Genomic DNA, 27,579 nt, shown 5'->3' with positions numbered 1-27,579 from the left:
AGAAAAATCAAACCATATATTGTCACCCATGAACAATATGCATAATGGCACGTGCCCACCAAAGCATACATTTAAAAAATCCTAGAAACATATATTGTTAAGATAATTATTAATTATAGAGACTCTCAAGGATAAAAAGGCAGATGTCATAGTTTAAATGAAAATTAAGGGATGTCAAATATTTTTACATTAAAAATATCTTAGGGGTGCTTGGCTGGCTCAGTCGGTGGAACGTGTGATTCAATCTTGGGGTCATGAGTTCAAGCCCCATGTTCAGCATAGAGCTTACTACAAAAAAAAAAAAAAAAAAAAAAAAAAAAATATATATATATATATATATATACACACACACACATATATATACATTATATATAATATATAAATGTAAGTTATATATTATATATAAATACGTATGTATATATATAATGTATATGTTTATATATATTTACATGTAAATATTAGGTCAATAAAGTGGCTAACCAAAAAGGTTGAACATCTGTATAAACAGTATTTTCTATATAAAAAAGCCAAACACGTTTTATTATCTGTTTCCATCATTTATCCCAAATTGAAATAGATTCATAAGTTTTCTGTGTGTGAATTTCTTACAATTAAATACTATTCTGGTGATATATCTTGATACTTAACAGATGTGTTTTATCAGTTCTAAAGAAGACAAAAGTGGGAATTTTTTAAATTACATACACTTAAAACTTATAGAAAGAAAAAGAAATGCAAAAGGAATATAAGGGAAAGGAAGAGGAGACTTTAAGAGGGGTAATAATGGAGGGAGGAAGACAATGTATCTCAGGATGCAAGAAATACAGGGATGGAAAAGAAAGGAGACGAGGGAGGTGATATACTCTGAATCTCACTGTTTAGAAACTGGAGGAGGGAAGAAGTCTCACTGGCCAGTTTGAGGGTGGCACTGAGGACAGACAAGGGGTTTTGCCCCTTCCAGTTAGGGCTCCAAAAGGAGGCTCTCAAGCAATTGTCAGCCACACTAATGGGAGAGCAGTATGTCATGGCAGAGAAAAAGTAGCAATCCCGTGGAAATGGACAGAGAAGGAAGTTTGAGAGCAGGTCCCAGAGTTTCTAGTCCATGTGGTATAGATGGAAGCCCAAAGTGCTGATTCTAAAGGTAAGAATGTGAAGGCATGTGAGCTGAGACGCAGTGGGGCTGCTACAGGGCCACTGTACAAATCACTTTCCGCTCTGGTGAAGGGTGAGATGATCCATAATCCACTAGGCTAGTGGCCAGATAGAGAACAGGGCAGAAACTCGGAGGGAACCTTAGTGAGCAAGATGATGCCAAGTCAGTCAAGGAGAACCAATGAGATCCAGTCAAGCTAAGTGAGTTACAATGAGTTACAGACCTCAGTCAAGAATGCCAACAGAGCCAGCAGCAACCTGGCAGACAAGAGACATTACCACAGAGAACAGAGAAGCCAGAATACAGAACAAGGAAACCCTCCCCCCAAAGCCACAAGGTCACAAAACCACATCCTGCCAGGTGAAATCTAAAAGGCCAAACATTTGACATGTAGCTAAAGAGATTATTTAAATGTATGTAACTGGATCAAATTTTCAACAGAAATGGACAGAAGTCAGCTTTGTCCTAGTCATCCAGCAGGTGGAGTGTTGATGAAGATCAGATCAGCCTTAGACAATTAAGTTTTATTTTTCTTTTTAGCTTTTTTTATTTTTATTTTACAAGTAACCTCTATCCCCAGTGTGGAGTTGAACTCATGACCCTGAGACCAAGAGTCACCTATTCTACCAACTGAGCCAGCCAGGAGCTGCTCTTTTTAGCTTTTTTTTTTTTTTTTTGAGATATAATTGACATAAAACGTTGTATAAGTTTAAGATGTACAATGATATGATACAATGAAGTTTTAGAGAAATAAAGGAGCTACATTTCCTCTGCATCTCTGATTTGCAGCATAAGTAAATATGGGGCCCCCCAAAATATGACTTCTCTGCTTATTAGTCAATGTACGGTATTTGATGATGCCAAACTCTGTTGTTTCTGAGCATTTGCAGAGAAATAAAGAATATGCTTCATGAACCTTCTTTGATCTCTGCAGCCAGAAGCAATCCATCCCTCTTCTGAATTTTCATAGCAGATCGGTTCTTGAAATGCGGCCCCTAGACATCGGAACTTGTTAGAAATGCAAATTGTTGGACCCTATCCCAGATCTATTGCAGCAGGAACTTGGGGAGGGGAGGCGGCAATCTGTATTTTAACAAATCATTTAACAAGTATCAGAATATTTGCTAACATTTGAGAACCACTGTCAGCACTTTGTACCTCTTTTATGAGACCTATTACATTCTAGCATTATGGTTTTAGTTTTACTGTCCTGTGGCTCCCAGGTTAGAATATTCTATCTCATCAGACCATAAATATGCATTAATCATCCTTGTCACAGTCATTACCAAGCCCCTGAGTTATACTTCTCAATTCCTTGCAGATTTACCTCTGGGCTCATTGTTACTTTTGCTAACACTTCTCTGGTCATAACTCATAATACTTTCAATATCTATGTAAATGGTCTTTCTCACATCCTGGCTTCCAACTTAATTCACCCCAAGTCCTCTTCTTCGCTTCAGCTGCTCACTCTATAAGCATGCCATCAGTCCTATCATTACCAATGATTACAACCTACAATATCATTCCTTTTTTAATGTTTTTTAATGTTTTTATTTCTATTTGAGAGAGAGAGAGAGACAGTGCATGAGTGGGGGAGGGACAGAGAGAGAAGGAGACACAATCTGAAGCAGGCCCCAGGCTCTGAGCTGTCAGCACAGAGCCTGATGTGGGGCTTGAGCTCACAAGCCATGAGATCATGACCTGAGCCGAAGTCAGATGCTTAACCAACTGACCCACCCAGGTGCCCCCCACAATATCACTCTTAAGCAGCTTACTCCCTTACTGCCATCTACTTCCTATCTTTCTAACTAACTACAGCTTTAAATCCCCATAATCACACTGACCCACCACGAATCCATGGTAACCTGCCTCTCACCGGTCCTACTTTCCTGTCTTACTCAGTTGGATCAGAACTGATCGTTATAACCATTTCCATGCACTATTCTCAACTCTCCTCATCATCTCTTTTTGTGTTATTCACCTAGTAAAACTCCAATCCTGGTCAAAGCCAACGCTCAGCTTGCTCTCTACCTGCACTGCTGATGTACAGTACCAGAGAAAAATGTAAGACTACACTGACCGTCTCATTCTAAACACATAACTACTGGACCTCGAGGGAATGTGGCAGTCATAACATGCTCTCTGAATCCGTTCGTTCCTCCAGTCTTCTAGATGACTACTTCAAACCTTCTGCTCTTTCTCCAAATGCCAACAGCTCCTGCCCAAACCTTACTTCCATCCTGCTGATAGCCTTGCCACTTATTTCAATGAGAGAATAGAAGCAATTTAAACAAAGCTTCCGAAAGCACCTGCCAACGCATCTATGTCATTTCCTGTGCCTTCTGTCCTCTTGTTATGAACTCACTCCTTACAGAAAATCTTCCGAACAGTTGTGCATATTTTCCGCCTTAAATTTTTCTCCTCCCATTAATTCCTGGAACCCTTTGGTTTTCCCCCATTAATCCACTGAAGCCACTCTTGTCAAAATCACCTGTGACCTCCATGATGCTAAATCAATGGTCTTCTGTCTTCATCTTTCTTGCCCTATCAGCAGCATTGTACACAGTTAATCACTCCCTTCTGTTTGATATATTTTTTTCCATCTGGCTTCCAGGACACCATACTCTCCTGACGTACCTTACATTTCATCGCCTACTTCTCAAACTTTATTGGCTCCTTCTTGTATCCCGAACAGCTAAACAAAGGAGGACCCCAGGGCACAGACATTGAACCTCTTATCAGTCTACCTTTACTCACAAGTTTTCCACTCCAAGATGGATTCCAAAGTCTACATCCATCTGCCTACACATCCAGACTTGTTTGTCTAATAGACAACTTTCAGTCGACTGGCCAGCAGCATTTGACACAAGATTGCTCAGGCTGCTGTATGAAAAAAGGATTCAACGGGATCAAGAAATGATATAGGAACACTAGTGAGAAGGCTAAGGTAAAAAGTAAGGTCCAGGTAAAAAGTAATATTGGTGTGACCTCTAGTTGTGGTAGACATGAAGAACAGTGGAATCATTTAAAATTAGATTAAAGGTGGAGTGAAAGGACTTGATGATGGATTGGAGGGAGGTGGGGAGAAAGAGAAAAAATTGTTATAAGAGACATTATCTCCTAATGTTCAAGGTCGTGACAAACTCTCAGAAAAATAAGCCAAATTGTCCTGTGGGAAGGTATGTCAGAAGGGTAGTAGAATGATACTAACTCTCTAAGGCCAGTTATTTCCTAACAATCTCTTAAAGAACATAACACAGTTATATTTTTCATGTAATGCCCACTAATTGCTTATCCAGCCAGTAATAAATGCAGAACTTCATCTCAGGAGAAAAGTTTCACATACAAATATGTAAATATCTGATTTAAAAAATGAAAAGAACTCTGAGGAGACTCAGGAAATGGATAAGCTCATGACTGTCATGAAGGCACAATTGAGCTCTTGTGATCACTGTACCCAAGTTCCAAGACATCTGCCTTTAAACATGAAACTGTTTAGGGGTGCCTGGGTGACTCAGTGGGTTAAGCATCCACCTTGGGCTCAGGTCATGATCTTGCCGTCTGTGAGTTTGAGCCCGATGTCAGGCTCTAAGCTGACAGCGTGGAGCCTGGAGCCTGCTTCGATTCTGTGTCTCCCTCTCTCTCTCTCTCTGCCCCTCCCCTGCTCTCCCTCTCTCTCTCTCTCATAAATAAATAAACAGTAGAAAAAAATTTTTTTAATTTTGTTAAAAAAAACCATGAAACTGTTTATTGTACATGAGGTAAAAGGGCAATAAATGCTCGTGCACTGATTGTCTCAAGCTGAATGCAACCAATTTTTAGATGGCACAGTAAGAATTCTGAAATCGTTTTATTTTTCTCTTTTTATGGGAGCGAAAAGAAGCCTAGCTCACATTTATTGTTCGTATATGGCCTGTTCATATATTACCTGTCAAATACCGTATGGTAACCTGTTCGTATAAGGCAGGTTACCATGGATTCATGGTGGGTCAGTGTGATTATGGGGATTTAAAGCTGTAGTTAGTTAGAAAGATAGGAAGTAGACCATAGATTCAGAGAGCCCCTAATTCTTCATAAACACAGAATTTAGCTCTCCTTTTATCTTTACTGAAAAGCCCTTTTCAAATAAAATAATCAGGATGTGGAGGAGAAGGAGCAGGGGGAGGAGGAAGGACACTTTCATTGACACGGAAGGAAAGAGGAAGGTGTTGGGCACAGAAATAGGAGTGTCATTGGTTTGCTCACAGGAAGATGAGGGAACACCATCTGATTCCTTTTTTCTTAGCAAACTGGGGTGAGGAAGAGGGAGAAGCAGAAGAAAGGGAGAAGCTAAAAGACAGAGGGAAATGTGTGAAACCAAGAGAGTGAGAGGGCGAGAGAGGAGCTTACCAAGAAAATTCTTATTTGCAGAATGGAAAATGAAAAGATTGACAGGATGTAACGCTTGCTATGAGAGGGTTGCTAGGATGCAGCTGGGTTCATATTTCATTTTTCTCTGTTCAGAATGTAAAAACCTATGTAGGAACGAACGCCTGGGTGGCTCAGTCGCTAAGTGTCCAACTCTTCATTTTGGCTCAGGTCACGACGTTGCTGTTTGTGGGATCCAGCCCCACGATAGACTCTGTGCTGACAGCACAGAGCCTGCTTGGGATTCTCTCTCTCACTCTCTCTCTCTGCCCCTGCCCCTCCCCCTCCCCCCCAAAAAATAAATAAATAAACATTTTTTAAAAATCTATGTAGTGTTCAGGCATCAAGGAAATCATATGCTGTGTAAATAAACTGAATGTAAACTTTTAAAATTATAAGACTTTAGGTTTATTACTTTGAAACAAATAGCTACCTATTTGCTGCACTGAAAACAATAAGGAAAAAAATTAATCAACAGGAATTCTGTTAACTGTCACTTAAGCAAAACCATTTCCTTTCTTTGAAATCCAGCTGGAAATGTTCACAGGGCAAGGCGTTTGCCGCCAACCCAAGGTACAAACACTCATTACAGGACAAACAGAGGAAATTATTCCATCATAAATCTGTCAGTCATGAAAACAGGCCATTCAGACCCTTACAAAGCCCTTATCTGCTCACTGGTTCTCCTGCTCCTGCTATTTCTCTTTTCTTTCCTCAAGAAGGGACAGACGTTTAGTCATTGGAATCACAGGAACTTGATATGTGGGAGGGGCATTGCAATTCTTCTGGCTCAGGACTCTCCATATGTTTGCATTGCTTTTATATAAATCATCAGGATTTTATGCATGGAAGTCTCCAGTGAAAGAACTCAGTAGCTCTGTAGGGCACCCATTGCATGCTGGACAGCTCTTCCTTCTATTGAACTTAACTCATTTCCCTGATGTGCCTCTGAGTTTGCCCTTTTATTTATTTTTAATTTTTTTGATTTTATTTATTTCTGAGAGAGAGAGAGAGAGAGAGAGAGAATGCAAGCAGGGTAGGGGCAGAAAGAGAGGAAGACACAAAACCTGAAGCAGGCTCCAAGCTGTCAGCACAGAGCCGGATGCAGGGCTCGAACTCCGGAACTGTGAGATCATGACATGAGCCAAAGTTGGATGCTTAACCAACTGAGCCACCCAGGTACCCCTGAGTTTGCCCTTTTAAAGGTTTTCACAACTCTGATGTTTATTCTGTATGTTATCCCCTCAAAGAGAGAAGACAGAGATCATACACTGTCCTGACTTCTTTTCTCTAGTAGATAATTCTTGTTCTTATTTCTATTTCCTCCTTCTTATGTTCTTTCAGAATATCTCTTTGATTGTGCCCCTGTTTGATTATATTTTCAAGTGTGCTGTTCAGAGCTGGATACAATTATCCAAGGATCTTGTCTGATAAGGAAGAGTAGAGTGAACCTATAATTTTTCCTTTGAAGTATTATGTTTATTGCTTGCTATATAACTAATATATTTATTACATATTATCAGAATGATATTCTATTCAAAATGTTAATGCATCTAATGATCCAAAACTTTTGGTGATAATGTCACACTATTGACTCATTGCAGCATGCTGAATAATGGTTCTTTAAAGATATCCATGTCCTACCCCTGGAGTCTGTGAATACGTTACGTTACATGGCCAAAGAACTTTGCAGGTGCCATTAGTTAAGGATCTTGAAAAGGGGAAATTATTCTGGATTATCTGGATGGTTCAATGTAATATCAAGTGTTCTTACAAGAAGGAGGCAGAAGGGCCAGAGTAAGAGAAGGAGATATGACAAGAGAAGCAGTGGTCAGAGTGACGCGGGGCCACAGACCAAGTAGTGTGGGCAGCCTCTGAAGAGCTAAAATAGTCAAGGGAACAAATTCTCTCCTAGAGCCCCCAAAAGAAATGTGGCCCTGCTGAATCATTTTAGACTGCGGACCTCCGGAACTATAAGAGAATAATTTGCATTCTTTTAAGCCACTCAATTTGTGACAATATTATAGAAACTAATACACTCATATTTAGCTTAAGTTAATGTAGGTCTTGTTCATAAATACTATAGCAAAACTCCATGTTACATTTATATGATTGATTTTATGGATATAAAAACAAAACCTTAGCAATTGTTTACATCAATTTTATTTTGCTTGCTTCATCTCTTCCTTTCAGCTGTCAAAAATGTATTAAGGAGCACCTGGGTGGCTCAGTCATTTAAGCGTCCGACTTCGGCTCAGGTTACGATCTCACCATTCCCAAGCTCGAGCCCCATGTCAGGCTCTGTGCTGACAGCTCAGAGCCTGGAGCCTGCTTCGGATTCTGTATCTCCATCTCTCTCTGCCCATCCCCCGCTCATTCTCTCTCTCTCTCTCAAAAATAAATAAACATTTAAAAAAATGTATCAAAACCTGACCGTGATACCCAAGTGCCCATAATCCTTCTATCATAATGGAATGTACTGATGGTTTTATAATCATTTCTTTCTCTATCATTAATCAAATCACCAATCAAAATTTCTATTAGGGGAGGACAAAGGAAAAAGACAAGAGAGATGTACCTCCCTCCAGATTTTAGAAATCATCATTTATCAATGACTTTGTTATATTTCACTCAACCTACATTTTTCAATTGTATCCAATTCATGAGACTTTCACAAACCTTGAACTGATTCATACCCTTCTGATAGTAATTCTATCAAAGATGAAGTCCCATGAACTTGCTCTTTGTGTATCTGTGCTGGTTTCTGGTGACCCCAGCTTTATTTTCTAGGTGCTCATAAGTCACTAGTTTTTCTAAAGTAATCAAGAATTTTGCCAGGACAACAATGCATTTATAGGCCCCGGTTTGATGAGTGTAGATACTTAAAAATTCTTTCCTAATATTAAGAAAGATAACAAAATATCTGCACATTGCTTATCTTTTAAAAACGATACCCATATACATATTAGATGAAGTATCTGTTCAAGTCTTTTGTCCAATTTTTTTGGAAAGGCACCGTTTATTTCCTTATGATTAATTTTCAAAGTTCTTTCTAATGTTCTAGATACAAGTATTTTTCAAATACGTGATTTAGAAAATTTTCCCCTGTCTGTACCTTGTCTTTTCATTCTCTTAAAAATGTCTTTCACAAAGCAAACCTTTTACATTTGATAAAATACAATTGGCAAAGCTTTTCTTTTAAAGATGGTGCTTTTGGTTTTGCAGCTAGAAACTCTTTGCCTATCCTCTCTCTTGCTCCTTGTGCCTGAACTAGAGACTTCTGGAGCTCTCACTCTGTCCACAACGATGTCCACATCCCAGTTTCAAATAGACTTGAATCATGCTGGGCAGTGCAGAGTTGTTGTTTTTATTTGTTTGTTTTGTTTTTTTGCTTTTTTTAAAATTTTATTTTAGAGAGAGAGTGAGTGCAAGTGGTGGTGAAGGGGAGAGAAAAAGAGAGGGAGAGAGAGAGACTCCCAAGCAGGCTCCACACTGTCAGCACAGAGCCAGATGGGGGGGCTCGAACTCATGAACCATGAGATCACGACCTGAGCCAAAACCAAGTATGACGCTCCACCAACTGAGCCACCCAGGCACCCCTATCATTTATCTTCACATAAACTTGAACACCAAAAAAAAGCCTGGGGATGGGCAGGGAGAGAAGCAGCAATATACCTCAGCCAGTGGCAGCTGCAGCAGATGCTACCTTTGTCACGCCCACTTCTCCAGTCCCCTCTGCAATTAAAACTCCAGTTGCCGAGAATGAAGAAGAAAGAAGAGGCAGAGAGAAACCCCCACGGACCTACCAAGAGTTAGATGTCAAAAAAAAATTAGCATCATGGTTCTGGTTCTGGGATAGATGGAGCTAGCATGCAACCCGTGTCTCCCACTGTGTGCAGCTATAAAACCTGAAAAGCAGGCATGGAACAACTACCCGAGGATTCTGAAAAGTAAGTAGGAACAGGCAGATTGGGGAAGAAAGCCAGAATTTGAAGTAACCCGAAAATGGCAGTGAGTGTACTGGTTTTTAAAAACTCTGGGGTGGCTGGGTAACTCAGTTGGTTGAGCATCCTACTCTTGATTTTGGCTCAGGTCATGATCCCAGGGTCGTGGGATCCAGGTCTGCTTGGGGTTCCGTGCTGGCATGGAGCCCGCTTGGGATTCTTTCTCGCCCTCTGCCCCTCCCCCACTCACATTCGCTCTCTCTCAAAAATAAATAAATAAATTAAATATATTTTTAAAAAAGATAAATGATAGACATCATGACATATATAAATCCGTTACTATAAACATTTAGAAAGGATATCTTTCTACATGAACACAATACCATTAGCACAGCCTAATACAATTAACAATAATTCCCTAAGACCTAGACCACATTAAAATTTTTTCAATTGTTCCCAACATGCAACTGACCAAATATTAGTATTTTAAAGGATGGTAACTGTGTAGAGGTAATCTTAGCTGGCATTCAGGAAAGGCCATTATCTTTTTTGTGTACAAACACCTTCTCAGTGCCCATAGGTCTAACTTCACATGTTTCTCCCATGATGCTCCCCTTCCTGGCATTTTAATCTCCAGCAAGGATAGGAAACAGAGGAGAACACAAATAACTTGCAAAATTTATTGTGGATAATCAGGGAATTAATCATTTTTAGCCTAAATCTATTATTAGTGAATACTCCATGTATGTTGAGTTAAAGATACTTCTTTATTGTGCTATGTTTCAAGCTGCCAGTGATAACTTTTTAATGGGTTATAAATCAGTTTGCTGGATCTGGACCGGCATCGTTTAAAAAAATAAATAGAATAGAAACTTTCAAAGCACATCCCATATAGTAAAGTGTTTTTACGACATTATATTTCAGTTTTCTGTATGTAAATTTACATGTTGTGATTTGCAATAGAAATATATCCCTTATGGTAAGCTGTGGTCAAGAATTTTGAAAGCCACACATCATAGACAATCCAAAGGGGCCTTGTAACTTAGAGAGCTAGCCCCTTTTCCAATATCTACAGAGAATACTTGGATCCAGAAGACCCAGTCTTTCTTTTTTCCTGTACCTCTGGCTGACATGAGATTTCCTACAGATTCAAATATCTGGACAGGTGGGGACGGTGAGTGGTGCACTCACCAGCTAGCCGGGCTTCCTCTCATATAGAGCTCAGAATACCGTGGAATCAGATGGTGTGCCCACAGGGAGAAGACAAGGGCTATAGACAGGAATCGGGACACAAAGCAGGAAAGAGAAGAAGACACAGGTATGAACCCTTAGGCCAACAGCCCTATCTATAAGTCAGCATGCATGGGAGCAAAGATGAGAACAAGCCAAACCATTCTTGCAGCACAACCTAGTGCACACTCTGCAGAGAGATACTTCAGGCGAATGATTGAGGGCCTGGGCTGTAGAACCCGATCCTCTGAGACCTAAGCCCTCTTCTCTTCTTACCAGTCGTGTGCCCTTAGAAAAGTGGACCTCCCTGACTCATTTTTGTCACCTACAAAATGGGAGGAAAAGAGTTATCATCTCCTAGGTTCGTTGTGAGGATTACACAAGTCAGTACATGTACAAAGTGAGTACATAGCTTCTGGCAAATAAAAGACTCAATAAAAGTAACCATTATTTTTGAAGGGTTTGTGGAGGTGAGAGGGAAAGCAGAGAGTAATAAGGAGATGGCTAGATAAGGGGTGCCTGGGTGGCTCAGTCAGTTAAGCATCCAACTCTTGATTTCAGATCAGGTCATGATCCCAGGGTCATGGAATAAAACGGGGCGTGGAGCTTGCTTGAGATTCATTCTCTCTCTCTCTCTCTCCCACTCTCTCTTCCTCTCTCTAAAATAAAAATAAATAAAAATGAGATGACTAGATAGAGCAAAATACAATGACTTTCAAATGTAATTACAATATTTTCATTTGACGGATGGGATTCCATATCAAGACAGTCCTGAAGCTGCTTATAACATTTTATTCTCTGTTAAATATGTCATTTGCTCATCATCCTGACTTGGCTGAAGTTACATTCATTGAAATCATGATATGCAGAGATAAATAAGAAGTTAATACTGAATTGAGAAGTGCAAATGTTGATTTTCTAGTATTAGTGTCTTTAATCTAACACTAACGTACTTTAAAATTGCCTACATTTGGCAACATTCATCCCTCATGCTGGGTGTCATCTTCTCTGAAGAGTCCGGTTATCTAGGTCAAAGAGGACTCAGGCAAGCGGAGCACAGAGAGCACAGGAAGGAGTGTGGAATGCAGGGTGGGAAGGCAGCTATCTGTTGAGGATGGGTTGGTGCCAGGGGACATGTGGTTCCCAATGATGGGTCCCAGATTCTAGCAAAAGATACTGGGTGAATGAAAAGAGTGGGTGTGCCTTGTGGAAGCCCAGTTTTACTAGCAAGCAAAGAAGTCCTATAGGGGAATGCTATTGTAAAATTACAGTCTGTAGGTTAACAATTATCCACCCCTACCCCATGAAGGATAACTGCCCTTCCACCCTAACTCGAGGACAGTTAACAGGTAGATGATGTATTGTGAAAGCTCAGCAAACTATTTTTTCCCTCCCTCCCAAAGTATGAAAGAGGAGAGACAAAGCTTACTTTTAATCTCCTTTTTTTTTTCTTCTCTATCCCATTAACCAAACCACTATATATAAATCTGATAGGAAAACGATGTTGATCATACTTTATTTCTGAATGGTTACAGACCATACTCATGGCCACTTCCTGTATGTATTAATTATGAAAAAATGCCCTTGGCTTAAACAGTATTTTAAAGGTAAACCAGTTCTAGGATCCTTAAGGACATTATTCAATTTAATCTTTTATTTTACAAATTGGATGGTGGTATTCTTATCACATTCTTAATTTTTTTTTCATTTTAACAGTTTTTATTTAAAGTCATATATCACATTACTTTATTCCCGCATCTTCTCAATTGTTTCCTCATAGTTGCCCTTTCCCTTTCCTACTTGGTGATATTTGGCTTCACGTTCAAGGATCTTTTTGGCATCTTTGTCCAGTTTTGGTCTAGTGATAACTACCTTGCCAGGGTGAATGTCCACATGGACAGCTGTGACATTCGCCTTCTCTCACTGTACTTGTTCAGGGTAGATGACGTATTTCCTCCTGTAAGCCTGGACTACTTTGCCAATTTGCTGACCTTTGTAGTGTCCTCACTCAACCTGTACTTTATCATCCTTTCAGATGGGCATGGATCAAATGTTGTACTTCTGTTTCAGCTCTTTGGAGACAGGGGAAGGCATAATCTTCCTGTGCATGTGGGAAGGTATGTCGAAATGCCTTTTATAGTTCTTGCTCTGGTCAGAAGCCACAAAGGGATTGAACTTCATTTAGGCCTCCAGCACTTCCTTAATTTTTACTTTCTTTACTTTTAAATGCAAGTATAAACTCCCAGCCCTTGGGAGGATTAGATGCATGTACATTAGACTATATACGTTTTTGACTCTCCTTTCCTGATATCGTTGCTCAAATGGAGCCCTTCTGACAAATTTTTATGGTCTCTACCCCCTCATGGTCAGTCCCACAGAATCCCAACAAATCTGGAGTCCAGAGGAAAGGAAGATAGGGAGTGCATTCCTCATGCATGCATGTCTATTTATATATAGTATGCCTCCAGTATTTACGGCTTGTAACAAACCAACTGTAATCTGAAACCCTACTGTATAATAAACATTGTTAATAACCAACTCCTGGAAATTGCTAACTTCTAGAAAGACTGTTAAGCCAATTAAATTATACCCTTTTGACATATAATGAAAATTTCTTCCCTAAAGCCAATGTCCACATTTGAAATAATTTAATAGGAAAGAATTTTAAGAGAACATTCTTTGAACAAAGGGTAGGAGAGAAAAATGTCTAGTAGAAAAGAGCATTCTCTAGGCATATAATATTCAGTTGATCAAAAGCTGAGTGAACTTCATTTATTTTTCACAGGGTTCTATCATAGGACTGCTAGGTTGGTAAGACCACTTTGCTTCTCAAATTACAGCAATAATGCGAAGCCTCAGTATCCTATTACATGCTACACATTTTTGTTGCTAAATTACATAAGAAATATTGGTATGGTATTTTTCTTACTCTCTGGTGCATCATCTTGGGCCTCTATTCTCTTTCCAGCCTCACCCTTTTCCTTCACAGAAGCCATTGTCTGGTTTATATAAAAAGTGTCAGCTCACTGCCTAATTTTACAAAGGAGAAAACAAAAACTTAATTAGAAATAAGATAATAAACTATAAAAGGCTATCATTAGAGCTTTCCTTCTTTAATATGAAAAGATGTGTTCTAATCATTTCATTTCTTTGACTTTTCTTTTTCACAAAAGAGTGCTTTTCCGTACCTCGTCTTCTCATTTCACAGGAAATGTCTCCACACAATGATTGTATTTTCTGTCAGTTGGTCTGCCTTGATTGGGATCAACCCAGGTGGGTGGCTTTTTCTTTCTTTCTTTCTTTCTTTCTTTCTTTCTTTCTTTCTTTCTTTCTTTCTTTCTTTCTTTCTTTCTTTTTTTTTTCAGAAGTTCAAATTGAGTACTGGCGTCTCTCACACAGAAACCACAAGTCTCAGTTTCTCCTATGTTGAGGCAGAATGATTCTCCCCATCTTATCAGCGGTTTGCTGACAAACTTACTATTTCATGATCTTTCTGTTTCATAAACTTGACCATGTTAGTTGTCATTAACCCACTGAACTGGTCAAGGCCTACTAGTGTTACCTGTATCTGTCATGAAGTCATTTCTTCCAGAGGTCTGTTGTGTACAGGGACATTTTGAACAGATGAATGGAACTTTTTCTCTGTAATAGGGGCTCCTCTCTGTGGCCAGTGACATAAGACCCATGTGAATTTCCATGGTTGGCCCAGATTCATTCCAACAGTGCCATCCATTATTGAGTACCAAATGCCTGATTCTAGAATTGATCCCAATTCAGTAGGAATAATATGATTGGGGTACCTGCTCCAAAATACCTTCTGCATGAGCCTTCTAAAATCTTTCTTTCCCGGAGGCATTTGGGAAAACTGTAAGACACTATGTAAGGGTGGGAGAACCCCTCCACACCAGACCAGATGTGACAACCTCAGTTCAGATCCTGGTTCTGCCACTTCCTAATTGTGTGACTTAAGACAGGTTGCTTAATCTCTCTGTGCCACAGCTTCTTCATGGACTGGTTTTATTCTCTGTCCTTTTGCCCCATACTGAACCCCACGGTGACTGATACTTCAATCCTATATCACTGAGATTCCCTTGATGTCAGGCTTCTAGTTGTTTCAGCCACAGGGAAATTGGAAGATGGAAGGGAACATTAGAGTGTTTGTTCCCTCAATACCTCATCGACCCCAAACTATTCACTTCACCTGCCATCTCACCCCAAGAGATGGCCACCAAGGCCACACCACCTTGGTCACACCACCAAGGCTCTGGCCACATCTCTCCATGACTGCAGACGGTTTCTCAAAATAGCTCTTCCTAGAATAGCTCCTCATCAGGCCCCAGTTACACCATTTCCTTGCTCCCCTTTTCAGCCTGTGAGTGGGAACAGCTTCTGAAGGCAGCTAGTTTGCTGGGTGCTTCAGTATCCCTGACTGATTCCCTTAAATCTGCCTACACATCTGCAAATAGTTTCTGCTTTCAATTCTCTTCAGAATTCCATCTGTGTGTGCCTCCTCTTTCTTGCTGGAGCCTTGACTAAGACCTCATAGGACTCTTGTAAGGATTAAATAAATTACAACATATTAAGTATTCAGATTCAATGCTGTATGATTGGCTGTTGTTACCACTAAGGCTGCCTTGTCTTCCTTTCCAACCAGTCCTGGGGGCCACACCACCGAGGTTGCCAAAATAAATAGGGGTCCTAGCTCTAGAAAGCCTCAGGCATCTGGAGGTCCTTCACCAACCCTCCAGGAGGACATTAGCACAGGCTTGGGTGGGAAAGCTTGAATAAAATTTGTTCAGCTACAGACGGGAAAATCACCAGGCTGGGGCAGGGGAGGAGTCAGAGGCGTATCAGAGGGTCTGAACACATTAACAGACAGAGGCTGAAGGACTCAGTAATTCTGGCAAGATTTGGGCTCCAGGAATTGAAAGAAGAGTCTTTGTTTGACAGGATACTCAGAGGGGATGGGCAGAGTGCAGAGGAGGATCAAATGCCTAAGACAAATTTCATCTACCTCACAATTTGGCCAAGGGCCAGCTGTTTTCCAAGTTTCTGAAGACAGGTGGAGCTAAGTGTTTGGGACTAACAGGATCTTATCTAAAAGCAAGCCAGCTGGCAGAGTTCACACTCACATATTTATACTGGTGAAATCCAGTTCAGGCAGGAACCGAGACCATTCTTTATTAACAAGACTGAGGACATACGTAGAGGATTAACAGGCTGTTTTCAGTGGTGGATGAGATACAGGCATTCAGGCCAGCCTGACAAGATTCAGAGTGAGCTCTACCCCTTTCTCATTGTGCAGGACTGGGCAAAGTCACTCAGGCTCTCTAAGCTGCAAATTTTTAGTTTGTAGAACTGCTAATAACAGATCCTACCCTGAAAGTCATTAGGAGAACTAAATCAAGAAATTTAGAGGCAGTGTTTTACATAGCACCTGCCACATAGTCAGTGTTCAAAAATGTTTTCCTTCATAACCGTCATCATCATGATGATCTCTATCATGGTTCTTAACAGTCAACTGGTACAAATCTTGCAGGCACAAGTTAATGAAAGAGTAACAGAGCTTATAAGGATCTCATGAAAGAAATGGAAAGTATTAAATCAGCCAACTTACTTTTTCTCCTTTTGTCAAAATAACAGATGCACAGAATCCCGACCCAGGAAAGTTGCAATTGTTAGCTACACCTCAGGATGGATCTGCTCTTTAGCATAGTGACTTACAAGTCAGGTTCTAGAATCAGCCCAATCTGAGTTCAAGTCCCAGCTCTGAGAGTAAGAGATGTGGAGACCTTGAGGAAGTAAGAGCTGTTTGGCCTTTGGGTAAATTATTCTATCTCATTAAGCTTCAGTTTTCTCATGTGTAAAATAGAAGAAGTAATAGTTTCCACCACATAGAATAGTTCTGAATATTGATAGGATGCATGCAAGCCTCTCATTAGTTTACTTCCAATGGAAGAGAGTTGTGAGAGTACAAATGTTAAGTAGAAGACATCCCTAAGAACATTTGGGAGATTTTACAATAAAAAATTCTGCCATAATGGGGATTGACTAGAAAGGAGCATGAGGGTCATTTTCGTGGTGATGAAAATGTTAACTTCTTGTTTTGGGTGGTCGCTGAATGGGTGTATGGAATTGCCAAACTCACTGAATTGAAAACTTAAGATCTGTTCATTTTATTGTATGAAAACTATACGTCAATTAAAACAAAAAGAATAGTTATGAATTCTGCTCTGTGCGTAAGATTTTATCCCATTCAACTCTTTACGTGAAGCCAGGAAAATGTCATTGGTAACACTCACTTAGAGAAGAGGTGAGGGGGATGCTGTTGTCTACATTGTGCACAGTTAAAGGCTCTTGGTCATGAAAGGTACTATTTCTGCACAAAGCTCATTTACTAGAAACCATTAGGGGCAATAGAAGATCCTGGTCATGAGTATTGTTCATCGGATCCGTGGGAATAGTGAATTTATGGCTTACCTTCACGGATCTTACTTAGGGCATATGTCTATTACGGTCGAGACAAATGGCCAGGTCAGAGTCACACCCTTTACCCAACAGGTGTTTGTTCATATTGCAAAAAGTTTTTTAACAGTGTCTATAGCCTTACTATTACAGGAGTAAGGCATGTATACCTGATGAAAGAAAGGATGAACACATGAATGGATGGATGAATGAAAGAACAAGCATTTACTGAGTGACTATCATGCATCATCTTGGTTATTTAATGTAATTTAAATCTTACTAAAAACTTGTGAAGTAGAGTTATTATTCCCACTTTACAAATGAGAAAAGCCATGCTTAGAAGTTGAAGCAATCGGGGCACCTGGGTGGCTCAGTCGGTTAAGCCTCTGACTTCGGTTCAGGTCATGATTTCACGGTTCATGAGTTGGAGCGCCATATCAGGCTCTGTGCTGACAGAGCCTGGAGCCTGCTTCAGATTCTGTGTCTCCCTCTCTCTCTGCCCCTCCCTTACTCATTCTCTCTCTCTCTCTCTCTCTCTCTGTGTTTCTCAAAAATAAATAAACGTTTAAAAAAATTTTTTTAAAAAGGTAAAGCAATTAACCTAAGGTTCCAAGGTCAGATCATAGCAGATGGACCCCATGTAATCTAATATATCCTCAATAATTTCCATTTGTTACAAATAATATTTTTTCTTACGAGCTCCTATGTATTTTATTAGAGCTTATATGTATCAGTTAGCATACATCCAAACATTTAGTCTTTGTTTCAGAGGCTATTCCAGCTACCTCTGTTTAGGGAATTGATCAGTAGGAGGTAGGATACCACTAATACTAAGGTATTAGTCAATGTTTTCCCCTAATATTTTCTCCACTTCTTCATTCTTACCCTCTTTCAAACAGCAGATAGATTATTCTGAGTTCTGTTACTCCCGGGCAGAAGAGGTTAACAGCAGAGGAAAAATGAATTTCTTTTGGCTTTTAAGTCTTCAAACTTCAGGCCTCAAGGAGAATGGGAAAATATGCAGGGCATAAATAAGATATAGAAGTTTACTTGGTAATTTAGAGAATGAGTTCTCACCCAAGATTACACAAAGCTTTCCCAGGTGTGGGGAAAGGAGACATGCTAGAAAGAAGTCAGAGCATAGTGCTAATGTAGCCTCTGAACAGGGGCTGTCCCCTCCCCTTCTCCCCCACCCACTCAAGTGGGGAGAATTACTGAAGCTCCAGATGGGTTTGTGTGTTCTCAGATCAAAGGGAAAGAGCAAGAATGGCCTAAAAGAGAAACGACCATCAGGTGTGGCCAACAGATAGCTAAGAGGGTGTAGTCCCTGTGGGAGTAGAGGTATTATGTTCCCCTTGTTGGCCATCACAGTGGATGCCAGCCAGCATGGACAGATGATGGCCAGAGGCCAGCTTCAAACCTGACCGACATCCCCCATGCCCCACCTCTTATCACTTGGAACATCCTCCAGAAATTAGAGGCAACTCTAGGAAGGGTGGTAGGAAATCCTCAGTTTAGCCCAATTTAGCAGAGATTAACTTCTGCTGCATTGGGGGAATGAGGGCTTAAAACAGAAATTAGATTATAAAAAAAAAATAAATGTAGATTTCTGACACAGTGGACTTTGCAGACTGGCATTCATTTTGCTACAGTTATAGATGTAATGCGTACAGTCATACTTGAGATCGGCTGGAGAAGGGAACAGCACTTGAAGCCTGCAAAAAGAAATCTAGAGGAAGAAAAGAAATTCCTTTAAGACAAATGTTCCTTTCAACCTGACCCTGTATTTAATGCTACCATATTTATTGAAGTCATCGTATTAGTTTATATAGCCCCAAGTCTATCTTTGCCTGATAATTCCTGGACCTTCTTCCTCATAAGTTATGGGACCTTCTGCTTATACCCTTGGGAGTCTTTGATCACCTTAAACTTTTGTCCTGGAATTTGTTTATTTTGAAGCATAAGTTTTTAAGGGGAGAGTCCCTTATTGGTGAAATCCTTTGCAAAAATCCTTTGCAAAAAAACATGAACTAGAATATTCTTCTCATAACTCTACACTCCACAGCAGCAATTTGTTCTTACATAATGCAATCTCTAGTTTCCATGCATTACTTGTCAGGGGATGACCCAAGGATGACCATCCAGATAAGGCAAAAAGTAATTGGGGGAAGGGAGGTGACCACCAAGATGAGTGCTTTGAAAAAAAAATTATCATTTGAACCTTTGGAGACTCAGTAGCTCAACCTGACAGCTGGGTGGGTGGGAAGCAAAGGACAAGAAACCTGTTTCAAGGTTAGTTCAATGGTCTAGGAAATACGTATGGCGTTTTGGACTAAGATGGTAATGTTGACATACTTGATTCAAGAATATATTATATTTTGAAAGTAGAACCAGTAGGATTTGGATGTAGGGATACAGAAAAGGGCCAGATTTGATTCCTGTGGAAGAAGCCATGCTTACCTGGAACTTCACATGACTGGACAAATGTGCCTGAAGGTAAGTTTAAAAACTGAAACCAGCCAACTAGAAACCAAACAGAAAAAAAAAAAAAAAAAGGAATCGGGAATGAATACCTTTTTAACTTAGTGAAAATTGAACCTGTCATGGAATCAACAACAACCATAAAAATCTTGAGGTGCCTAGCTGGCTCAGTCAGTAGAGCTTGCAACTCTTGATCTTGGGATCGTGGGTTCAAGCCCCATTTTGGGGGTAGAGTTTACTTTAAAAACAAATGAAAGTCTAACAAGCTATTTAAACTACCAATAAAAATCCGCATGAAGTTTCATCTTGTTCAAAGGTTACATGCAAAACCAAGGTCCCCAAATTAATGCTGAACAGCCAGTTGGTTTTCCTACTTCACAAGGAGACTTCAAAATGCAATCACCTGGGGTTCCTAAGCGGCTCAGTCAGCTAAGCATCCAACTCTTGATTTTGGCTCGGGTCATGATTTCACAGTTCGTGAGACCGAGCCCCATGTCAAGCTCTGCACTGACAGGGTGGAGCCCGTCTGGGATTCTCTCTCTCCTCTCTCTCTCTGCCCCTAACCTAGCTCACACTGCCTCTTTCAAAACAAATAAATAAATTTAAAAAAAAACAAAACTGCAATCACCTGACTACCATACGCTACACCCCCCTGCTGGTAAGTAGGAAAATTACCTCTGGGTAAATGTATGCTAAGTGATGGGTGCTAATTTTGCCCTAAGCAAAATGTATGAGATAGGCTGAGTATGTCCTTTTATGTAATATCCCTCCTTTCCTTGATGCCTAACTCACTTCCACTCACATCGACTATCACCAGCACCCAGAGTTTGCACACAACATCCCATATACAGTCTGTAACCTAAGAAATAACATTTCATTTTCCTGGGACTCATGAAAACCCTCTTTTATGTCCCGTTTGTTAAGACAACTTAACTTTGTGACCTGACAGTGTGAAGCAAAGGGCCATGTACTTGAAACTTAGGTCTCTCAATAATGTGATGATTTTAACTAAATACAGACCTTTTTTCTCAGTAAGAGAAATTAAGTGTCAAAATTTTAGGTAGGACTAGTGATGAGAAAGGCACACAGAGCAGAAGAATATGGTAGAAGATATGAAAAAGTAAAGATTTCTCATCATACCAGGCTATCCTGGCAAGCATTGTGCTCACAATATTCCTTAACTAGGCTTTCCCACTCCCCCACCTCCCTTCACCTGCTTCCCCTCCGGAGAATGGTGGTTGCCCTGATCTCCTGCTCCAAGAAAACAATGCATGGCTAGTGGGCCAGATGGCCAGGGCCCAAGAGAAAATATGGCAACCTTGCTTTTCCAGGAAAGTGCAGAAGAAAGCTTGTAAGCCTGGAGTCAGGTTTTCACTATAAACAATAGAGGAAAGGTCAAAGATTATTTCCAACCACAGTCACCAGGGAGACAGTCGCCAAAATACTTAACTATCAAACTCTGGTTTTATGCCCAGAGCTCAGGCAGAGAGAACACAGGGAAGTCCAGGTACTGGCAAGCAGCAAGAACCCAATTACAAGGTGCGTGTAGGGGGGCCTCTGGTGCCATAAGCCAGCACTCAGGGTTGGCTTCTGAAGGAGATAAAATGGTCTTAATGCTCCAGCAAGAGTGCTCAGCTTTACCTAACTATCATCCCTAAGAAAACTCCCAACATTCTTGAGTGCTAAGGAGCCTGTGTATAGATGGGCTTTTTAGTCTGTAGTGTATATTTCCTTACATGGCTGTATTATAAAGGGGGGGGGGGGGGTGCTCAGAGCTCACATCCAAGATGGAAAGTATTCTTTTTTTGAATCAAAACTTTATTTTTAAAACAGCTTTAGGTTTGCAGCAAAATTGAGAGGGAGGTACAGATTTCACATATACTTCCGGCACCTACACATGCATAGTGTGCCCCATCACAACAGCCCCCCCCCCCCCCAGAGCGATGCATTCGTTATATTGATGAGCCAATATTGACACATCATAGTCACCCAAAGTCCCTCATTTACGTTAGGGTTCACTGTTGGTGTTGTATATTCTCTGGGTTTGGACAAATGTATAATGACATGTGTTCAGCATTACATGTGTTCAGCATTATGATATCATACAGAGTTATTTTCATCGCCTTAAAAATATTCTTTACATAAGGAATTAATTTTAAAAATAAGACTTTTGTGAACATGGAAATATACTAAAATTTGATTCCTTAGTTCCAAACTAAAAGTTTTCTTTACTTCCTTTTCCCACTTTATGTCAGACAAATGTACCAATGTTTCACTTATTAAGCGGCCTCCCTTGATATTAACATATTTAAGACTTCTCTGAAAGGTCAAACAGGGTCAAGTGATCATAGTATTTTCATCATCACATCATTCCTTGCTCCCTTTCCCACCCCACCCTCCCCCACCATCCATGTCTCTTTTATGTTAGGGAGATAATTTCCAGTGTGCCATTTTATATGCTCTGTTGTGACATGTATTACAATTCGGGCTGAAAAGCTCAATGTGAAACCAACAAAGTGGACATAGAGACACTTTAGATAGCAGTTTCTACCTCTCCTATGCAGGCCCTCATTAAACTCTAATAATGGAATTGTCTTTTTTCATCTGTCCCCCACCAGAGGACGACGGTGAACTGTCCCTACGGATGGCACAGATGGGATTGTTTTGCTCACTCTCGCATCCGTGGCAACAATGCCAGACCACAGTGGGAACTCAGTCAGTGAATAAGCTGCTATTTGAGATTTTGTCTTTGAGCATAGTTGACGCACAATGCGACATTAGTTTCAGGTATACTACATAGTGATTGCACAAGTTTAGACTTCATGCTAAGCTCACCACAAGGGTGGCTACTCTCTAGCCAATACATTGTTATTAGAATATCATTGACCATACTCCTTATACGGTGCCTCTTATTCCTATGACTTATTCATTCCACAACCTGAAGCCTGTATCTCCCATTCCCCTTCACCCATTTGCTGCTTGTGAGATTTTTATACCGGCACTGTGAACAGCGCGAGTGGTCTCTCTGACCAGCATTCTAGATTTCCTGATCAGGACCTGGGGGAGGCAGGGTGCCATCACTGGCCATGAGCTACCCTCCCTATAGTGAGGAGGCCACATTCAGCTACTGCTTTGTCAGAGATAATGGAAATTTCCTTTAGCAGCCTGCAGTAAATCAAGACATGAAACATTTTTAAGCTGGAAGAAATCATGATCTACATTGGCTACATAAAGCATCAGCTGAGTATAGGGCTTCCTTCTTTTAATTCCTTTGGTCAAGGAACTCTTACTACAGCAGGTTTCATTGTGTTGCATGGAGGGAGAAACAGGATACAGTCCTCTATCTTTTTCTAGGACACAGTGTTTACCATCTTGCTATTGGCATTAAGAGTAGTTTATTCACATGACTTTCCTAAGTGAACTATTTTCTAGAAATATTCTCAGAAAACAATACCTGTTTCTGACCACAGGGTAACTGATCAAGTCAAAAGGGAAAAAAAGAAGGCAAAGAGAAATGTTTTCTCTGGGGGTCAGCACAGCACAGCTGGTTACATCCATCAGTGGGACTTTATGCCTTCCTTTCTATCCAATATCAGGTAGGAACCACTCCCAGAGTAGATCTTACACTGAAGTCAACACAACTTGTTTATTAACATTAAGTTACTATGCGGAATTTCATCCAAGTCTCTTTTAAAACTCACATTTCACATTTCAAAGTCAATGGTTATAGACCTTAAGGATAGTGAATCCTGAAAGCTGGCGAGTGTCATATTCTATGTGCCATGGAGGTCACAGAGTTAGAGCCACAGTCTCTTTTACCTGGTGATAAATTCTCAGTTATTCATTCTGCAAAACTTGGTCCAAATTGTGTGGCTTTTTCATCATTTGGCTCCTCGTCTTAAAAAAGAAATGCTACTGACAAAAATAAATTGCATCAACTTGGAATTTTATAAGACTATTCCATATCCAGACTATCCCATATGGCAGATTAGATGCTGTAAATGACTCTCCCAATAAAATAAATAAAATGTTGGATAAAAATATCTTTTAAAACTCCTGAGATGCAGGAAAGTAAGAAATATTCAGACCTTTAAACCAAGTCAAAGCACTCTCTGACAGCAAGTAACAGACTGACTCTCCCTTGGATCTCCAGCCTGAATTCATATTGTCACTGTGATCCAAAAATACAAAAAACAAAACAAAACAAACAAAAAAAAAAACAAAGTTAAGCAAAAAATGTTATTCAAAGTGGTGATATTGTTCCTTAGATGTCTAGCAAAAGAAAATAAAATCCAGGCCTCAAAATTTTGCATAGATAAATATCCAAGGAAAAGGAATAACTCAGTTGAATATTGCAAAATATAAGGAAGCAAGGCGCCATGAATAAGAGATGGCAGAAACAACAGGGAAAAAAGATCCCAAAAGTCTTCTGATGTTGGAACTATCAGGCACAGAATATAAAATAACTATATCTAATATGTTTAAAGGAATAGAAGTGAAGACTCAAAATATGAGGAAAGAACATGAGACTCTAGAGATGCACGAAAAGATTTTTAAAGGAAGCAAATAAAATTTCTAGAAGTCAAAAATTGAATTGATAAAAAGATCAAAAGAGAGGCACCTGGATGGCTCAGTTGGCTGAGCGTGTGACTCTTGATTTCAGCTCAGGTCATGATCCCAGGGCCATGGGATTCAGCCCCGCATGGGGCTCTGAGCTGAGCATGGAGCCTGCTTGGGATTCTCTCTCTCTCTCTCTCTCTCTCTCTCTCTCTCTCTCTCTCTTCTCTCTTTCTCTCTCTCTCTCTCTCTCTCTCTCTCTCTCTCGTTCTCTCTAACTTCACAGAATTGTTAAAAGACACAGATCTGGTAAAAATAAACCAAACTAAAAAACAAAATGAGAGGAAAAAAGTCTGTACCTAGTTACAGCTGCAAACATCAAAAGATAAAAAGACATGCAGAGAGAAGACACATTACCCACAATAGAATAATAATTACTCACAATGAAATACCAATTAGGCCAACACCTGACTTTTCAACAGCAATGATGGAGGCCAGAAAATAATGGAATAATATCTTTGATAGGCTTTGATAAAACAGCTGTCAATCTATTAGTCTATACCCTTGAAGAACTAGGGAGAATTAAAATACATTTTCAGACAAATAAAAACTGAAACACTTTGCTACCAAAAGAACTCACTGAAGGAGTTTCAGAGGAAGGACTCAGTTGCAAAAGAAATGGTATTCAAAGACATCAGGACATCAGTGACTGTTTGTAATAACTGATAACATTGGTTGTAATGTAATAAAAGTCAATGGTAATAATTGGCCTCAAACACTGTGATAGTAACTTATAAATAGTGAGGGGTGGTCAGAATTAAAACATTCTAAGGGCTTTGCATTTTTTTAAAGTAAAAATGCTGAATAACTAAAGTCTGACAACTATTCCATTAAAATAGTCGGAATAACCACAAAAATAAAAAACAGAGTATATTAAAAAAAAAACACAGTGTATTACTTTTGAGTTAGTACACGTGAAAAAAATCAAATAAGAGGAAAGGAAAACTGCATGAATTTGAAAGGCAACAATATGAGGAGGGGAGGCAGAAAAGGTCACACAAAGAGCTATAATCCGAATATTTCAATAACCATAATAAATGAAAATGTATTGATTTTTTCCATTAAGAGAAGGCAAATGTCAGACTAGATTTTTAAAAATCCAGCTATCTAGGGGCACCTGGCTGACTCAGGAGAGCATGCGACTCTTGATCTCAGGGTGGTGAGCTCAAACCTGGTGTGGTGCCTACCTTAAAAAAATAAAAATAAAACTTCAGCTTCTTAAAGCTGGTACTCCAAAAATGTAAGAATACAGAAAGTTTGAAAATCAATGGAAACCAAACTGATAATCAATGAAATAAATCATTCACTGTCTCGTCTCCGAATTTTCTAGTTTTGAAATTAAGCTAAAAAGAAATGACCCCCACAGTCACCATAAATAAACACTTACTAGGCAATGCTACATGCAGGTATGTGCTGCTGAGGCACTCAGGGAAGAAAAAGAAGCAAACTCTAAACTTTAGAAGTTCAAAACGTCATGAATTCTCTAGCCATAGATTTTGTAATGGCATGGTTTTTATATCTTGCATAGAAAGTGTCCTTTTCTTTTGGAAAAAGTACCTTAAGATCAAGATTTTGAAAGTATGGGATCATCCTCTATTGTTTACTTCTGTTTTTTTTTTTTAATTTTTTAATATTAAAAAATTTTTTAATGTTTATTTATTTTTGAGAGATAGAGCACGAGTGAGGGAGGGGCAGAGAAGAGGGAGACACAGAATCTGAAGCTCCAGGCTCTGAGCTGTCAGCACAGAGCCTGATGTGGGGCTTGAAGTCATGAACTGTGAGATCATGACCTGAGCCGAAGTTGGATGTTTAACCGACTGAGCCACCCAGGTGACCCTATTGTTTACTTCTTTGATCATCTTGTTCACCAAAAAGAATACAGAATCTTAAACTCTGGCAACACCTACCTTTCTTAAATTATAATTGCTATCACTTGTTTCAGAAAATAGAGGTGGGGGGGAGAAAACCCACCAAAGTTCCTACATATTTAAATGGACAGTGGCTTTGTAAGTGACCCAATTGCATATTCACAAGCTATCCACTAATCTGTTTCAAGATTTCTTGATATAATTTTTTTAAATATTTATTTATTTCTGAGACACAGAGAGCCAGAGCATGAGTTGGGGAGGGGTAGAGAAAGAGGGAGACAAAGAATCCAAAGCAGGCTCCAGACTCTGAGCTGTCAGCACAGAGCCTGACCCAGGGCTCGAACTCACGGACCGCGAGATCATAACCTGAGCCAAAGTCAGTCGCTCAACCAACTGAGCCACCCAGGCGCCCCGTTTCAGGATTTCTTTAAGAGTGTGTGTGATAAAATGGAATTTGAAGTGTTCCATCTCTTCAACCCTCTCGAGTCACTGAAGTGCTTCCCTCTTGAGACCCAAGTAAGCAAGAGTAGTTACTTCTGTTAATGCTCTTAAGATTGCCACAAAGGAGAACAATTCACTCTAGTAATGTTCATGACACCTCTAACTCATGAAATGCAAGACCTGAAAGGCACCATAGGGAGTTTTGAGTCTGACCCTTCTTCACTTAACAACTGAAAATCTGAAACCCAGAGAAACGAAATGATTTTCCCTAGGTGTCCCAGCTGGTTAATTGCATTAGGGACAAGAACCCAGATCTAACTCCCTCCAATTCGAAAACATTCTACCACTTTCCATTTACCATTCTTTGGGTAAAACCTAATTTTTTAAAAATTTTGAATCTGGTATATTTAACACACAGCGTTATGTTTGTTTCAGGTGTACAATATAGTGATTTGACAATTGCATACATCATCCGGTGCTCATCAAGTGCATGCCTTAATCCCCATCACCAATTTCACCCATCCCCCCACCCCCTCCCCTCTGGTAACCATCAGTTTGTTCTCTGTAGTTAAGAGTCTGTTTCTTGGACGGGGCGCCTGGGTGGCTCAGTTGGTTAAGTGTCCGACTTCGGCTCAGGTCATGATCTCACAGTTGGTGGCTTCGAGCCCTGCATTAGGCTCTGTGCTGACAGCTCAGAGCCTGGAGCCTGTTTCAGATTCTGTGTCTCCCTCTCTCTCTGCCCCTCCCCCGTTCACACTCTGTCTCTGTCTCAAGAATAAATAAACATTAAAAAAATAAAAGAGTCTATTTCTTGGTTTGTCTCTCTCTCTCTCCCTTTGCTCATTTGTTTTGTTTCTTAAAATCCACATCTGAATGAAATCATACGGTATTTGTCTTTCTCTGACTGACCTATTCTGTATTACAATTTTAAATACCTAACGAGAAGAGTACAAACTGTCGACTGGAGGGAGCT

At 40.0% G+C, this 27,579-nt stretch overlaps 1 long non-coding RNA gene and 1 pseudogene across 5 annotated transcripts in view; one reads left to right on the top strand and one right to left on the bottom strand.

Moving 5' to 3' along the window:
- LOC109268759 (uncharacterized) overlaps positions 1–27,579 on the top strand; it is a 63,719-nt gene that overhangs the window by 16,714 nt on the left and 19,426 nt on the right. The window lies entirely within an intron of this gene.
- Positions 12,154–12,915, bottom strand: LOC109268757 (60S ribosomal protein L26-like; annotated as a pseudogene).

Source organism: Panthera pardus, unplaced genomic scaffold, assembly GCF_024362965.1.
Source record: "Panthera pardus isolate Hobbes unplaced genomic scaffold, ASM2436296v1 HiC_scaffold_6, whole genome shotgun sequence".
Lineage (NCBI taxonomy): Eukaryota > Metazoa > Chordata > Mammalia > Carnivora > Felidae > Panthera > Panthera pardus.
This window is presented reverse-complemented; position numbering and strand designations above follow the sequence as displayed.